Genomic DNA, 12,694 nt, shown 5'->3' on the forward strand with positions numbered 1-12,694 from the left:
ACTTTATATTAAGGTACACAAACTCACCACCTATGGGATTAGTTTTGTATCATAAAGATAAAGCAACACTTTCTCAGAATAAATCAAAACTATGAGTTTAAAAGAAAAAGAAATTGAGTCAAGCAAACTAAAATACATTTCAAAAATAAAACTATAAGTTGCAAACAAATCATTTGTGTAATCATGTAAACTGTAAGTCTTTTTTCTTTGTTTTAACATAGGTTTTTGTTTGCAGTTCTTGTTTCTTCTTTCTCAATGATCAGACTTTTGCTCTCGCTGCAGCACTTCTCGTTTGTGCTCCCTCATTTTTTGTTTTTGATTTTGAAACAAACGTCCCAGGTGGGCGGCCCTTTCAGGGGTGCGTCCCCATTGGCTACTCAGTTTTTGAGTGACAGCCCTCTACACCACAGATCATACAGTGCAGCTCATGCAGCAAACTCCGGAGTCCACTCGGCCACGTTAGTGTTGTTGTCTCCTGGGGAGTTTTCAAGAACATATCAGACTTATCTTATGGATTGCTGTGCATTATACTTGTGTTGTGTAGTTTATACTTTATTCCAACTTTAAATATTTTAATACCTGAGCACACTGCTGCTGTTAAATAATTTCCCAATTTGGGATTGAAAAAGTGTCTGTCTATTTATTTATTTTATAGATAAAAAAAAACATATCCATGTATTTTCAAGCTAAAGGTGATACACAATATAAACTGTATGCTATTATTTTTTCAAAGACATGTTACATTTCAAAAGCATATATTGCTATTTTTAGGACAAACAATTAAAGACTGCTTTAATTTAACAAATTCTACAATATAAAGTGGCAGATTTGCTAAACAGAGCAGACCTAGGCTGCATACCAACACATGGAACATGCTCACATCTTACTATGTTGATCTGAAGAGCTGAAGCATTCATACACAACTGTGTTGTCTCATTCTATATCCTGTGAGAAAATGATATACATTTAGCATTAAAAACTCGACATACTATTCCTATTCCTATTTACTTCCTGAGGAAGATCTGAATAATCAACAGATTTGAATGGAATCTCTAACATTTTCATGTAGAATAAAGACAAAAGAGTGATTATACAAATTACATTTATTGAAACTTGAACCAGAAGATGAAGTCTCAGAGAATGTTTTAAATAAAAGGACATAAAACAAAAAGGTGGATAATAATACAATATATTAAATGTAAAGACATTTGGTCAAATGAACTGAGCTAGCGATAACAACACGTGGATGAAGCTCCAGGTCTTTCTTCATGCCGCCCCTCCGTGCTGTCCCCTCAGAGGAAGTGGGAAAACACCACACCACGCTGTCTCAATGGTCCACACTGTTAATATGAGAGGAAAACAATGTTTTAGGAAAAATATGAAGTTAACAAATAAAACACAGCACAGGGGCAGTCATGGACGGTAGTTAAGTTGATTTTCATATCAAATTAGCGTGTTAATAAAATAAGCTATCATGGCTTATACTTGCATATCTAAACAGAATCATGAAAGCCTGTTGGTAGAGGCACACGAGTCCGTTTGAGTGTGTGCGCAGCGCCGGTGTCTGAACGCTTACTCACTACTGGCTATGTGGCTAACTGTTAGGCTACTTAGCTTGCATTGTTGTGGATCTAAAGGTAGCAAAAGCGAACTTTCATAGCACAGCTTTACTTCTCACTTAACACAATAAAGAAACAGGCCGTATAGTACAGCACAAACAACAAAAATGATCAATACTTACATATATTTTCACTTGTAGTATTAATAATTGAAATGCTGGTTCTTCTATCCACGCTCAGCTGCCGCACTGCATCTGCCTGCACTGTACAATCGCTGGAGGACTGGGCTATCACTCAAAAACTGAGTAGCCAATGGGGACGCACCCCTAAAAGTCCCGCCCACCTGGGAGGTTTGTGTCAGAGTCTAAAACAAAAAGTGAAGGAGCGCAAACGAGAAGAGCTGCAGCGAGAGCAAAAGTCTGATCATTGAGAAAGAAGAAACAAGAACTGCAAACAAAAACCTATGTTAAAACAAAGAAAAAAGACTTATAGTTTACATTATTACACAAATGATTTGTTTGCAACTTATAGTTTTATTTTTTAAATTAATTTTATTTAGCTTGACTCAGTTTTTTTTCTTTTAAACTCATAGTTTTGCTTTATTCTGAGAAAGTGTTGCTCTATCTTTATGATACAAAACTAATCCCATAACCATCAACTAGTTGTTAATTAACATGCATATTAGCAGTAGGCCTATAGCCTTTTGGCTCTTTATTAGTCTTTATAAAACACTTAGAATGCTGTTATTCTACATCAGGGGTTCCCAAACTTTTCAGCCCGCGACCCCCAAAATAACAGTGCCAGAGACTGGCGATCCCCTGTCGACGGGGGGTGGGGGTGCTAGTGAATTAATTTCAGTTTTCCGCACTCTCGCGGGGTGTGTCATTATTGTCTCACTACTATCACTACTACTATTACTATCACTACTGTCATTATTAGGCTGTAATTTGTTATATACTGTTGTAATGGGTAAGCAGGCCTATTGATTTTGGATATTTGTGGAGTTAGGTGGTCCATGAGTGATTTTTATTGGTTTTATTGGTCCTTGGTATGAAAAAGTTTGAGAAACACTGCGCTAGTGGATTGTCATAGGGGGAGCCTCGTTGCAGGGAAATTATACAGATGGCTAGTCCGCCCCTGAAAATGTCTATGCAAACGTTATTATTAATAACAAAAAAAATAATTAAATATTAAAAAAATTAATCAATTAATCAATTTTCTTTTCTAATTTCTTTTTTTTTTTTCTTTTCATTTTGTAATCATCTCGTGACCCCCCCACTTTGGGAACCCCTGTTCTACATGACCATATTCTACAAGTAATAAGCCATTAGTTGAGACTTTTTCCTCAATAACCCTCGAAGTAGTATATATTTATTGCAAGTAAGGAAGTTGTTGTACATAAGTTTTGGTCTTAATATGCTAGCATTTCCGTTAGCATTCGCGCTAGCGTTAGCATACATGCTAGCGTTAGCCATACTAGCCTGTACACATGCTTATAGACCTTTTTACAGCCGACGTCATCAAAAAGTTGCGCGCACCTGTGGGCAACGGAAGTGGTGTTGTTTTCAAGCAGTTCTGAATGACAAAGACGAGGTAGCAACTGGTTAGCAAGCATTTACAAACTGTACCCAGCATCAACATGTCTGATTGTTGCGTATACGGTTGTACGAATAGCTATTCCACCGGCGGACTAAAGTTTTATAGGATTCCGAGAGGACCACGACCATTTCAGAGCAACCGGCGGCGTCTGTGGCTGCAGGCGATTAAACGTGTGGACTGGAATGAGGACATAATCAAAAATGGCCGCGTCTGCAGCGCCCACTTTATATCAGGTAATGAGGTTATCTAGCCTACTCTTTGATTTTACGGGAGAGCCTTGTTTACATTAGTGATTGTCTGTATGATGTAGAATAATAATCAAATGCAGCTAAAGTTTGATAAGCTGGCGTTAGATTTGCCTCGTAGCTTGCTAGGCTAAACAAACGTGTTTGTGTTTTATTTTTGCAGGCGAGGCATCATTGAGTCCAATGATGAGAATCTAGTAGTCCTGATTTTGTGCCATCTGTGTTCGTGTACACAAAACAAAGCCAGAACCCAAATTCAAAGATGGACAGGTAAGATTAGAGTTGACATCCTCTCAGTCGTTTTTTGTTTTGTTTACCTCTCTTGCATAAGCTTTGGTGCCTACAGCTGCTGTTTTGAGATATGGATTAGTCTAACTATGAATTTCTGCTGTTACTGTAGGTACCATAGGAAAAGGAGGAGAGCTGACACTGCAGCAAATCAACGTGTTACTTCTGAAACTCCAGAACAAGAATGCAGCATGGATCCAGAACAAGAATGCAGCATGGATCATTGTCCTGGTATGAATATATTTATGAATATATGAATATATCATCTTACAATTAACTGATTGATTGTCAGGGTTGCCACCCTCACTGAAAGAGTCAGTGTGCTCCTAGTGTGTGTGTGCTCCTGCCAGGCCCACTGCTCCAATTGCTATGTATGTCTGTGTGTGACGTGTACACTGGCCCCTGGATGGGTCAAATGCAGAGGAAAAATCTCCCCCTGGGATCGATAATGTATTTTCTCTTCTGTCATGGAAAAGTTTTGAAAATTCATTGGTAAAAATGTGTGAGAACCCCTGAATTGTGAACTTGTTTGCATTGGTTGCAGCACATGCTAATTTTTCACTTTTCAATATTAAAGCTGAAGAGGATATCCCAGTTCCAAAGAGAGAGTACGATGATCTGAACCTGAGATACAGTCAACTTCAGGAGGAATATGTCAACCTGCGACAGGAGTTTGACACACTACGAGCAGAAAATGTAAAGCTGAAAGAGGAGCTGCAAAAATCTACATTCTCCTACACCACTGTTAAGTGCAACATTGGACAATTGATTTTTCTCACAGGACTGACCTCTGTGGTCTTTGAGTGGCTGATTACAAAAATGATGGGCAGCGTAGAAAGAATTCACAACAAACTTACAGTAGAGGACCACCTATTGATTATATTGATGAAATGAAGGTTGGGCCTATGTAATACTGACTTGGCTTATAGATTTCAGGTATCAAAAACCACCTTATCAAATATTTTGCGGAGCTGGGTCCCTGCTATGGCCTTGGTCCTCGCGCCACTCATTAAATGGCCAAGTAAGGGTGCAGTACTTAAAAATATGCCAAAAATATTCAAGTGCAACTTTAGAAGATGCCGGTGCATAATAGATTGCACAGAAATGTTCATCGCTAGACCCAGTAATCTGACTTCCAGGGCCCAGACATGGTCAAACTATAAACACAACAACACCATTAAATATTTGATCGGCATCACTCCAGCTGGTGCAATTTCCTTTCTGTCTCCTGGGTGGGGTGGACGGGTTTCAGACAAACAGATCACTAAGGAGTCAGGTTTCCTCAAACCTTTGGAGCCTAGGGATGAGGTTTTAGCAGACAGAGGATTTCTCATCAGAGATGAGCTTGCGGCCTATGGTGCAACCCTTCGTATCCCTCATTTCACAAAAGGAAAGAAGCAGCTTTCTGCACAGGAAGTGGACACATCTAGACAACTTTCTCGTGTGAGGATCCATCTAGAGTCGGTGGAAAAACTTTAAGATTTTACAAACAGTTATTCCTTTGTCGCAGGTTGACATACTAGATGATGTTGTTATTGTATGTGGTGCCCTCACAAACCTCTGTAAGAGTGTTGTTCCCAAATGAGTTACACATAACCATGTATGACTTATAAATTGATTTTACATTTGTAAAACATGTATATAGGCCTACTGTACTTAAAACTGAATGCATTTTAATAAACCTCCCCACATTGGCTGCCACTGGTGTGTCTAATGGTCCTTTCCCCCCCAGATTATCTCAACAATTCAGAGTGCAGTATCACATTTATTTGTAATGTTGTTATTAACAGAGTTTCATTCCATTCAGGTGCCATTAAAGTGCCACTAAACATTAACAACATAAAAAGTAGGAGTATGTACAATATATTAGAATCAAACTGGTTCTGTATGTTGTAAACAGTAAATAATAATTTTAGGTCGCAAATTATCTCTATGGATACATATATAGCATTACAGAATAAAACTTAAAATATCTTGTTGCACTGAAGTGCATCTAGACACAGCTGTCAATAACAACATCAAATGTAAAGAAAAGGCTGATGATGAATTCATTGTTTCAACTGTAATGCAACTTTAACAACCAGGGAAAGACAATCCATAACCGACATCTAACACCATATCTGGCCATATCCGTGTCACTGTTTTCCAGGCTCGTCAGCACTGCAGCACCTGGGTTCACATCCCGCAGTTCCCGGATGTCATCATCTGTCAACACTGATAATAGAGCAACAAAAAAGACACAATTAGTGTGCTGCATAATGTTCACATTTTAAGAATAATGACTGACTTATTCTAAAACCAGACCAGTTAAGCTGTAGATAACAAACAATCGAATTTCTAGAATCAGTAATCTGAAGACAAAAGGACAGACATATTCAAACTAACATAACAAATGATACTGAAACTATTCAAACTGAGCGTGTATGTTTACAAAAAGTCATGATGCCACGTTGGTCTGTAGGCCTTTTCATCTCTGCATCACCAAGTAACACCTTTCTCAGGCTACATTATGGTGTCAAAACACTGAGGAGAAATCCTGAGAATTAATTAAATGCACTATGGCAAAAGGAAACTTATCTAGGCTCTGTCAACTATTACATGCCTCTGGGTGTGATACTATTCTTCCTAGCAGATGTTGAAGCTGCTGGAAGTTGCCTGCCAAGCCTCTTTGGTTTGTGGAAGCTGATTTCCCTCAATGGAGCTGGTCTGACTTCTTTCCTGCTGATGTCTTTCCACATGCACACTCCAGAAGTAACCGCTGCTTTCTCTGTCCTTCCCATCCTAACATAGAGCTCAACTTTGAATAATATTGCAGCTGCAGCATGACCAAGCCTGAAATTTCACAAAATCATAATAAACATACTGGGCTTGAAAGTAACATTTGCTCTCAGACAAATCTCGGCTCTGGCTATGAAGTAGGTAAACATCTAACTTACTAGACATGTGAGTATCCTAAGCTTAATCAGGTTTTGAATGTAACTGAATGATATTGGCTGCTGACATTTTGAACCCTGTTGTCGCTGTGTTGTTGTTCATGAAAATGTTCGTTTCAAACCCTGGTTATGATGAGAAAGTTACAGGGCAAGGCATACATTTTTTGATATGGAAAGGAGAGTAATAGCCAGCTGAAAGGACAGTAACACACCCCTGAACTGTTACCTACAAGCCCACAACACCAAATAATAGGCTACTTACCCCGCCATACAGGTGCAATTCGCTGTGAGGACGTAGTTTTCTCGTTGGTTGATTATGACCCAAGCCTCATACATCGTTGTCTTGTGTCCTTGTCTTTGACTAGGGAGAATTTCTGATCCCAAAATACAAAACTCTGAGTCCAAGTCATGGTATTTGACGTTCTGTACATGACCACAGACAACATATTCGTAAGCATCCACTGATTTATAGGCTCGTAATTTCTCTCTGGTGTACACGCTCGGTTTCTCAATTAAATAGGTATATCTGGCCACTGTATATTCGGCCACTTGCTAACGTCTTCAACCCACTCATCAATAGAACACGGATCTGGAAGTCGGACACCATTTGTCAAAGTCAACTTGTTAAGGTAACATTCACGATCTTTAGTTGATAATCCCCTTGCGTAGCTTGACAAGCTTTTTATCTCTGCCATCCTTCTGTTGCCACCATGCGCGCGCATACGTTCTACGTCATCATTGTATACAAACACAAAAAGGGTCTATTGCACATCTAGCATTAGCTATATTGACCTTGTTTACACTTCGTGGTCCTATGTGTTCATCTGTGTATGTTACACTTGCATGTATGAGATCATTAAGTGCCTTGCAACTTCTTTTTGTATAGTTTCACTCCGTTTGAATGTCAGTGGACTGCAAATAAGTCAATAAAGGAGCATGGCTGCTCATTCCCTGGCTCTCAAAAGAGTTTGGCTGGCTGTTTAATATATGTTCATACTGAGAAAGTACAACACAGAGAGAGAACAGTACACCTATTGTGTAAATACATACAAGCAGGTCACACAGTATGATCACAAATACATACAATCTGTTTTATTAAAAAGTACAGGCGGCATAGGCCGATGTGTTCTCAGCCTTGGAGAAACTTGACATGTTTTGGTATGGGTTTCTGAACCTCTCTTTAGTGGTTCATTAATAAAACAGATATTTGAACATGTGCCTACTTTGTTCATTTCCTGTTGAGGTTAATTTCAGTATTTGTGTGCAATAATGTATTTACAAAGTGTGAAGAGGAGGCAGCTTTAGAATAGGGAACCTGATCAGTTCAATTAGAGTCAAACTACTAGCTTATTGGCTATGAACAAGACTTCACTTTAAAATAGGGAACATTTTCTTAAATAAATCCCTAATTTATATATAACTATATAGATATATTACATTTGTTGATATCAGGAGTGTCTATGATGCAAATGTATTTTGAATGTATACACATTTGACACCTGTTGCTAGCCTGTCCGTCCTGGGAGAGGACATTCATCGTTTCTTTGGGAGTTTTTCCTTGTTTGATGTGAGGGTCTAAGGATAAAGGGTGTCATATTCTATACAAACTGTAAAGCCCCCTGACACAAATGTATATTTAGTGATTATGGGCTATATAAATACCATTTGATTGATTGATAGATTTAACTATTCTCTTAACTAGTACATTCAGGGCCGTGGGAAGTAGGGGTGCTCAGGGTGCTGCAGCACCTCCTGGTGGAGGACAGGGGATCTGCACTTCCACAAGATTAAATACAAATATAATACAAAAAAAATGAATTTTCAGCCTTGATGTAACAACATTCATAATTAAGTGAAGATATCACCCTTTTCACCCCGGTTACATTTTCCATTTGCCCTGTACGATGGGCGCTGTAAGTGATGAAAGTGGGGAATGTTGGCTTATCAGGCGCCCGCAGCCCACAGCCAGCGTGAGAGAGAGAGAGATAGATAGATAGAGAGAGGGGGTGCACCGGTACCGTCGGGGATTGTTGTTGCGCTAACAGATATAAAAAGCTGTTTCAATAATGTGGAGGGAGAGCTCTCCTGTCAGACTGAGAGGCTCAGTGAGGTAAAGGAGTATAATATCTCAACTGTTCTAGACTAATATGACCCCACTAAACAACTTGGGATGTGTGCCAAAATCTCTATCCGGGACGAAAAGCCCCAAAATTACCACGCCCTTTTTTTAAAGACCACGCCCCTTTTCATCGGAAGTGCTACTTCCGATATAGCTGTATCTTCTAAACCGTTTGAGCTACATATTTTCTGAGGTGCTCAAAATGTTCAGAATGGTAATATCTAGGGGGAGGGGGTATTCACGAGAACATTCGGTCCACTTATTACCATACAACTACCCAAGTACTGGAAATTGAGTTATCCTCTCATGAATTATGTGCATACATGCCTATCTTAACTTAGGTCTTCTACTAATTAATATAACCATTGAATTATATAAAACTAACTGCAAGCGCTGCTTGTGCTAAATTTATCGATGAGCGACTCAGAAATAGGTCGATATCGATACACTCAACTATTAGCAAAATCAAGTTTACATCCCCTAAGACCACCTTGAATTTGGCTCCCAAAGTAGACATCAAAGATGAGACAAACAAAGCTCTCATGTTTATTGAGTATGGGTGTCACCGGGGTTTCACTGTTGAGGAGCTACTCCAGCATGAGATCACCAACTCTGCGTTCTTCTTGGTTGACAAAGATGGTTACTTGAGGAAGAGTGCCAAATCACAACTTGGGACTGAGCTGCTGAAGTTGTGCCCACTAATAGATAAAAAAGATCCAGAAACATCCCCACAAACCCACGCCATCATTATTGACTTCATGGCCTTGGTGAGAAAGGTCCCCTTAAAGAAGCTTGATCCGCCCGTCAAAACATTCCATGACTTTGCTATTGCCTTGACATCTATGGTCACCAAAGCTGGACACAACTGTGATGAGATCCACATCGTTTTCGACACTTACAGAGAGGATAGCATCAAGAATGGAGAGAGGGTGAGAAGAGGGAAGTCAAAGGAAATGGTTGTCCTTGATGTGATATCACCGAACCAAAATGTCCCAGTGGTGTTAGAGAACTTCTGGTCGTCTTCCATCAGCAAAACTGCTTTTCAGGCATTCTATGTTGAGTGGCTCACCACCAATTACCAAGGTACCAAACCTCTATACCTTGGTATATCACCACAGGCATGGACGGTGTCAGCTGGGTGTGCTTCTCCATTCCCTCGGCTCAACTGCACACACGAGGAAGCTGACGACAGGATGATGTTCCATGTGCAGGACATTCTAAGCCACCGGTCAGGACCTACATCCATTACGCTGTCATCAGGTGACACAGATGTCTTTGTGTGCCTGTTATACCACATCACAGTCAATTGGAGAGATCTTGGTCTCAAAGAGCTCTGGCTCGTCCGCAACTCAGGAGTGAGAAGATCAATATTACCACTCCATGATATCTGCTTAGCGCTGGGAGACGAGCTCACAAAGTGTCTCCCAGCACTCCATGCGCTGACTGGGTGCGATACAACCAGCAAGATATCAACTAAACTTGCAGCCCTGAATGCTGTCCGCAAACCAGAAAATTCCTCTCTGATCCTGAATTTCGACAGTCCACAGCTAACAGAAAATGCAATACAGCTGGCAGAGACATTCTTGGTCAAGTGTCTCAAACCATCAACATACCTGAAGACATTTGACGACCTGCGACTCGCTGCATTTGATAGCAATGCCCTCAAGATGGACTTCGAGAGAACCACTTGCACATCAACTAATGCAAGAAAACATATCCATAGAGGGTATCACCAACAGCAGCTGTGGGTCCAAGCCCCATTTAGAGACGCCACCTCGATTATGAATGCCGAGAATTATGGTTTTGTAAGATTGGGTAGTTCATTAGTCCCTGAGTTTGTGATCTCAAAACCCGAAGGCCTGCCAGATCCATGCACATGTGGCAAGTGTGCTTGCAAGAATGGGTGTCCCTGCAGGGTAGCTGGGATCAAGTGTTGCAAGTACTGCAAATGCAAGGGAGGTGATTGTTGTAAAAACCCTATCACTGAATGAGCACTGCTCATCATCCTCATACGGGGACCTGGACTCTGTTGTCTTACTCTTCATGTTCCTCACCCTGGTTTACGTGACACATAAACAGTACTAATGTGGTGTTAAATAAGTATTGTTGGCTGTTGGGTAATTTATTTAAGCTCTCTACATGACACAAATGTTCTAACTTTGCTCTAAGTCCAGAAAGTTTAAATTAATAAATATAATGGCCATTCCAGTGTGTATAGGTAGTTGTATGTAAGTTGACCTATTAACGGTTTTTAGCCATTTCTAGTAAAATATGAACATTTTGAGGGCCTCTAAAGCAGTCTTGTTAGTTTATAATTCAATGGTTATATTAATTAGTAGAAGACCTAAGTTAAGAGAGGCATGTATGCACATAATTCATGAGAGGATAACTCAATTTCCAGTACTTGGGTAGTTGTATGGTAATAAGTGGACCGAATGTTCTCGTGAAATATCAAATTAGAAATTCTAATACCCCCTCCCCCTAGATATGGCCATTCTGAACATTTTGAGCACCTCAGAAAATCTGTAGCTCAAACTGTTTAGAAGATACAGCTATATCGGAAGTAGCACTTCCGATGAAAAGGGGCGTGGTCTTTAAAAAAAGGGCGTGGTAATTTTGGGGCTTTTCGTCCCGGATAGAGATTTTGGCACACATCCCAAGTTGTTCAGTGGGGTCATATTAGTCTAGAACAGTTGAGATATTCTCTCCTAAATTAAGTGCATACATATCTAACCCAGGTCCTAGACCAGTGGTCACCAACCTTTTTAAGCCCAAGATCGCAGACCTCGGCCTAGGTGAAAGGCGAGATCTACCTATTGCAGAATTGAGTGAAAAGACGGCCCAGGCAATGCTTCCAATTTGAGGCCTTTTATATAGGCTAATTGCATCTGAATTACTGTTACAATGAAGGCTCCATAATCAGCTCACGGCATATAGGCAGGGGTAAAGTGCTATTGGGGGGCGGACCTCACCTCTTCTAGGGGGGTCCGGGGGGATGCTCCCCCGGGAAGATTTTTTTTTAAATATTGAAGTTGAAAGCATCAATCTGGTGCACTTTGAGAGCAACATGAAGAGTTCTATGGATACCTCTCTCAGCACCCATATGAAACAGAACTGTAAACAGATTTTCTTTTTCTTTATGGATATTTTACAAATCACTCCCCTTTTAAACTGCATTCTTGTTTTACTGACATACTGTATAGTAGGCTATTTCATACCTGTTTTTCATGTATTCTCTTATTGTTTGTATAACTATAATGATCATATGAAGGTGTGCCGCGGAAATAATCTTTTGAATAATTTGTGACAAAACCGTTCTAAACACTGAGAGAGTCCTTTAGCTCACCTGAGCCCCTCAGTCTGACAGGAGACGATTCTCCTCCAGCTTGTTGTGGTAACAGCTCCTTATGCCCGTTAGTTAGTTAGTGCAGCTAGCTAACCAGATGCTAACATCACGGTCCCCGCTAGCACCGGTCCCTCTCTCTCCCTCTCTCCGTCCCTCTCTCCCTCTCTCTATCACACTAAATGCGCTATTGCCACACACACAGAGCCGAGCTTGAATGACACAAGCACACATGTATTTCCATGCAACTCTCTGATTGGTGTGGTGTCTTGCCTCTGTTGCGTTCAGTGAACACGGCAAATTACAGTCCTGCCGTTGTCTCTTGTGTCATGATGAGGTTCACGTAAAGCACGGTTAATGTATTATATTATTGAGGTGTCTCAAATATACGTTAATCAAGTGGCACCTGCTAACGGGGTGGTGGATGATAGGTTTACATCTAAAACGTATTTTTCAAACATTATTTTAATTTAATTTTTCTTTCTTTTGTTACTTTTTTTTTTAACGGTCTGCGATCTACCCGCACCACACTCGCGATCGACCGGTCGATCGCGATCGACTGGTTGGCGACCACTGTCCTAGACTAATAGGACAGTAAACCAAAAATA

General features: G+C 40.3%; 1 long non-coding RNA gene across 1 annotated transcript; it reads right to left on the reverse strand.

Moving 5' to 3' along the window:
- Window positions 1-1,085: 1,085 nt before the first annotated feature.
- Window positions 1,086-2,684, reverse strand: LOC307033583. The gene is made up of 2 exons (XR_013806566.1): window positions 1,742-2,684; window positions 1,086-1,340 (listed from the first exon to the last, which is right to left on the reverse strand). It is a non-coding gene; the product is annotated as an uncharacterized lncRNA (long non-coding RNA).
- Between the last annotated feature and the right edge of the window lie 10,010 nt (window positions 2,685-12,694).

Source organism: Notothenia rossii (assembly GCF_949606895.1).
Source record: "Notothenia rossii genome assembly, chromosome: 3".
Taxonomy (NCBI): domain Eukaryota; kingdom Metazoa; phylum Chordata; class Actinopteri; order Perciformes; family Nototheniidae; genus Notothenia; species Notothenia rossii.